This window comes from Nansenia antarctica (genome assembly GCF_963989245.1).
Source record: "Nansenia antarctica genome assembly, chromosome: 14".
Taxonomy (NCBI): domain Eukaryota; kingdom Metazoa; phylum Chordata; class Actinopteri; order Argentiniformes; family Microstomatidae; genus Nansenia; species Nansenia antarctica.
The window spans coordinates 1,349,024-1,355,025 of record NC_137684.1 but is presented as its reverse complement, the minus strand read 5'-3'; positions in this window follow the sequence as shown (position 1 = coordinate 1,355,025).

Here is a 6,002-nt window from a genome sequence, read left to right as displayed (position 1 = left end):
ATAATAATAATAATAAAAAATATATATATATACTGTATATGAAAATATATATATCTAATAATAATAACAACAATAATAATAAAAACTATTTGAATTATCCTAATCCTAATCCTAATAATAATATGCATTTCCTCTCAAATAAGAGGCTCCAACAGTGTTTAAATAATAATCTTATTGTATTGCTGTGTAATGTTCTCACCTCCTCAAGTCTCCATCTACTGACAAATGTATTATATTTCCACACATTGAGATTGATGTCAACAATTATCGGAGCAGTAATAATTCTGAGAGGTGGAAGATGAAAACTGTGCATAATGCTCATAAACCCACAGTTAAACCCGTTTTTATAATGTCACACCTCACTGGCTTGAAAATATGAAATCATAAAATCTCATTGATAATTGGATTATGGTATCAGAGAAGAGGGGGGAAACACTGTGGAAAGATGGAGGGGGTGCCAGACTCCAAAGCAAACAAAATTCCTGTGCCAGTAGTCCATAAAACCCCCCGTTACATTTATTGGGAACATGAACTCTGATGTTTACAATACATCTCTAACCTTCCATGGAGGAAAGCGCTGGAGCGCGTGGAGCTCTCCAAATGAACAGCTTGGATTGAGGAACGTCTTCAGAGCAAAGATGCTGAAAAAGTTGGCAAGTATATCTCAATTACAACTGATATATCACATATCACAATGCCCAAGATAAGCATAATAAAAACAAGAAGATAGTTACTATGGATATTTCATAACTGTGCTCCGATTAAGTGGTTTGTGCAACTTTTGCTGGAATAAAATATGAGTGTAGCCTACTGTATGTGCACATGGTGACATCTGACCAGACACCCACCACACCCAGTTCTTCTATTCCTCACAAACTCCCAGTCGAGCGATGCAAAGTCCTCCATGGCAATGACACAGAAAATCAGAGCGAGAGAGAGAGAGGTGAATCCGTCAATCATTGATACAGATGTGTTCTGCCTCCGTACACTTCCCATGCAGTTGCTGAGTGACGGACAATGGAATATAACGGGCGACAGCAACAGTGCCGCTTTTTTAGTGCCTTCTGCATTTCACTTTCTTATCCACCAGGGGGCAATGTTAGACTAGCTAGACAGTACTAGACACATGATACGGCCTGTACACACAGACCGAGCATGACTCTAGCTTGATTATCCAGGAGATGAATAGACATACCATAATGAAGATTCCTCACATAGTGACCGTGAGCCAAGGGCTGGAAAGGGCTCCGGTTTGCCAGAGATGTGGTTGACGGTCTCCACCCTGAAGTACTTGGCCTCAAATTTGGGGCGTCAACTCACTTCTGCACATTAGATACTGTATATACTGTACTACCTGACTGCACTAGCTACCTAACTGTACATAGCTCATAACTGTATACCATAACATGTAAAAAAATGCTGGTCGAGAGAGGATGCTGGTGTAGCTTGTTCGCCCCTTCTCCGCCCGAAATCTATACTTGCAGGCAGTATACAGAGTAGATTGTCCTACAAAGACACTTAGATTTAGATTTAGTCATCTAAAAATGTATTACACCCCTATACTTTATTTATTTATTATTTTGTTTCTTTTTATTTGACTACTCAATCTTTTCAGTTTGTAAAGCGTCTTTGAGTGTCTAGAAAAGTGCTATATAAGTCTAATGTATTATTATTATTATTATTATCATTATTATTATTATTATCATCATCATCATTATTATTATTATTATTATTATTATCATCATTATTATTATTATTATTATTATTATTATTATTATTATTATTATTATTATTATTACCGTATACCTAAACTAAACAGATATTTACAACACTACCTCCGCACATACTGTATATTACATAGTCTCCTATCACTACCATTCTTGTCCTATTTATGTTGTGGCCTTATATCACTATTTGCACTTCTGGTTAGATGCTAAACTGCATTCCGTTGTATAGTACTTGTACTCTGCAATGACAAATGATGAATCTAATCTGATCTAATCTAACTCCTCCAGATACACACATAATAATAATAATAATAATAATAATAATAATACATTTTGAGTGTGAGTCACCCGACAGAGGAAGAGCGGAGGGTGGGGGAGGGGGGAGGGGGTGTATTCCTGGAGGAGGTCAGCGATGTCAGTGGGGTCTAGATTATGGAAACCTTTGAAGGTGAATAGAAGGTTTTTTATAGTCAATCCGGCATCACACATGTCAATATGAACTATAATCATATGTCTGTGTCTCTCTACTTATTTCAACCAACAATCAACCATTACAGTACATCACATTTTAAGATGAACAGTTTATAACACCTCGATCTAAGAAACATACAGTAGAGAGGAATAGAGGCTGAATGGATGTGTGTGCACTTTAGGCTGTGGTGCTAGACCACTGGACCACCCCAGGCCACAAACTGGGGTGGCATATGGCATACTTGGCATATGTATGCAAAGTATGAAAGTTGTTGAAGTTTGACGCAATTTCGTGCGTGTGTGTGTGTGTGTGTGTGTGAGAGAGCTGCCCTGCCCCTTTCAAAGACAACAACACTTTGTATGACACCACTTATGGTTGGAACTCACATGATTTATATTCCAGAAGTGCTGCTGAGTAGAGTGCTGTGTTAAGGCTTGGATCATTTGGGTCTGGCACCAGACTATAGTTCATATCTTTTAATCTCCCTTGAGCTTCAGCACAGCCTAAGATCCTCAGGCAGGGTCCTTCTGGCTGTTCCAGAGTCTGGACTGAAGACAGAAGGTGACTGTGCCTTTGCCATTGGGGCCCCTAGGCGTTGGAACGACCTGCCTGATGATATTAGGCCAGCAAGATCAGTATTATCTTTAAAATCTCTTTTCTCCCGAAAGGGGGGGGGGGGAATTATGTGGTTAGACACCCTGGGGTTATTAGGTTAGACACCCCGGGGTATACATGGCATCACACAGGTAACTACTGTCTATATACACTAGGTTAGGGCAGTCCCTTTAAATTCTGAGTTTAAAGTCAGAATGTCTGAGAAAAAAAGTCAGAAATAACTTCGGAGAAAAAAATTCGGTTTAGTGGTCCTACTGGTTAAAATGGATGACATGAATGCTCTTAGTTGTACTCAAGTTGTACTTTGGAATTAGATTTAGTAATAAAGAAATTGGCACAAAATCACCTTATTATAACAAGTATTCGTACTTTCAACTGAAGCGACGTTGTCGCGAACTGGGTCTTTACAGAAGGAGAAATCATTCCGATTTAAATGAGGTAATGAGGTAATGAGGTAATGAGGTAATGAGGTTGCCTTTGTGCAGGAGGAACTATCGGGAAGTGACCAAATGCAAGCCTATCGTTGGATGCATCTTCGCCATTCGAAGGGGATTCATGATGCAACAATATGTGATAAAACAGATTATCAAATGTATTGACCCTCAAGGTGTGGAACTGTGATGGGCACATCGTCTGCGGTAGTACTCTACTAATGCACTCTGGCCTTGGACGACACACTGAAGCCGTACGGAATAGGGATCAATGGTTGCATCGATGGCTATAGTCGTTATGTGGTATGGATGGAAGCATATGTTACGGTACATGTGGGAAAACTAGGGTTAGGGTTAGGTGCTAGGGTGCTACGGTTAGGGTTAGGATTAGGGGCAGGGGTAGGGTTAGGGTTAGGGTTAGGATTAGGGTTAGGGTTGGACATGCCAGCATGTACCAAGTCGACGTAGCACCTAACCCTAACCCTAGTCATTCCACATGTACCGTATTCCCACATGTACCGTAACATATATATATATATATAACCTCTCATTTCTAGCTGTATTCTGAATAAAGAAATAAATAGGCTACTTGAAAGTGGTACTCCACTCTCCTTAAAAATAAAAGTGGGGACAAGTGAACTCCATCTTTAAAAGTGTTGCAGTATCTCAGTTCTTAGCAACGTGTCCAGTTCAGCAGCATCATATGCATCTTTTGGAGTCTCCCATCTGTTTCCCTGCATCAGTAAAAGAGATAGCTCAAACACAGTGTCATCACAAGGCAATTGACCCTTGGGTGTACACTCCTCCTTACAGAGATCCACCTCTTCTTGGACAATTGATTTCAGTCTGTCCTCTGCACCAAACATCTGTGGGACTGTCTACAACAAGACTGGATGACCTACGGGCACATTCTGGGCTGGCATCTGGGTCTGATCTTGTGTGAATTCCATGTCCTCACAACTTCTTACCAACGTAAATCAATACATTCCACAAACAGTAAACAAGATAATATCTTGTCTTCCTAGAGAGGTGGTTGACTAATATTTTGGGATTATAATAAGAGAGGCCCATCATCCAACCCAACCCACCCCCCTTTTAATAAACCTGATGTTGCTCAATACCTAACATTTGCATATCTGTGCTCACTGTGTGCACGTGTATGCCAGTATACATATTTGTCTGTTTATATGAATGTATGTAAAAGTGGAATCTATCCAGTTCCTAAAAGGCCTTCTTACTTTATGAAAACAGAGTGGCAGAAGATGCAATCCAATATTTATGTTACGGTACATGTGGGAATACGGTACATGTGGGAAAACTAGGGTTAGAGTTAGGTGCTAGGGTGCTACGGTTAAGGTTAGGGGTAGGGTTAGGGTTAGACATGCCAGCATGTACCAAGTCGACCTAACCCTAACCCTAGTTTTCCCACATGTACCGTATTCCCACACATGTACCGTAACATATATATACTGTATTTTTTCCCCTTCTAAGCTGTGTGTGTGTGTGTGGGGGGGGGGGGGGGGGGGGGGGTCTTGTGGGAGAAAAAAAACTCAGTTGGTGGCCCTAATACTCTTCCATATCTTTATAGACTAGCCTTTAATTGACTCTACCCTTATTTAGTTTGATTGTTTCTACTTATATTAAGTAGTCTTTATTTGCAGATCTTTTCTGTTTTATCTATTTGTAAAGCACTCTGTAACATTGTTTTAATAAGTTGCTATGTAAATAAAGTTTACACCTAGATGTGTAAACCTACAAAACCTTTTTGGATAAAAAAAAATGGATTAAAAAAAAGCTTTTAAGATAAAGAGTACAATGAATGGCTCCACAACTATACTGTTACATCTTCACTGTTGACAGGTGAAATGACCACGTTTCAATATGAAAGAATCTTTGCCTGACATCCAATGCATCTGATTCAAAAGCATATAGTGAGTATTCTCTCAATGAAAGAAACATTTTGATCTGTGTTAAAACTCTTCAAACTTGCCCTCAAGACCAAGAACAAGATCAAGACCCTATGAGATCATCATTGATATTGGAAGTAGAGTTTTTTATTTTAATTTTTTAATTTAACCTTTATTTAACCAGGCAGGCCAATAAGAACTAATTCTTCCTGGCAACTTCTTCCTGGCAAAAGACAAAAGCCTCTTGGAGGGAGGGGGGGAGGGGCTGTCAAGAAATCAGGTTACAAAAACAAAGCACACACACGACAGACAGTGGCACACATCCAAGCATTTCCAGCACCGTTAAAAGAGTAAAAACATACAGACATCTCCACACCTCCCCCACTTACAGTCACAGCATCATCCTATAAGTTAAAAGGACAGCGTCACACATCCACATAAACAACACACAACATTACGCACAACAGAAGGCACACTAACAGAATTTAAATAGGCAATGCGTACAGTATGCAAATTTGGACAGACACAGGAAGTCAGCAGGCGTGCATGGGACAGAGAGTAAGCAGCCAACAGGGGGGGTTTGGAAAAACACTAGAGGGGTTGAGAAACAGTTGCATGTGTCAGTGAGAATGCCCATGATAGAGTCCTGAAAAGCTGGCATTAGCTGCAGCAGCCCTGAATGAAGACTTAACTTGTGCAGTGTTTGTTTGGGGAATTTTTAGGAGAATAAGGTGAGCAGACCAGTCACAAAATGTATTTATGCTCTAGAGGGGGCATCTAGAGGGGGCATCTTGGCAAGGGGTCAGAGCCATCGAAGGCGGCCGTGGAGCAATTAGGGGTTCAGTGCCTC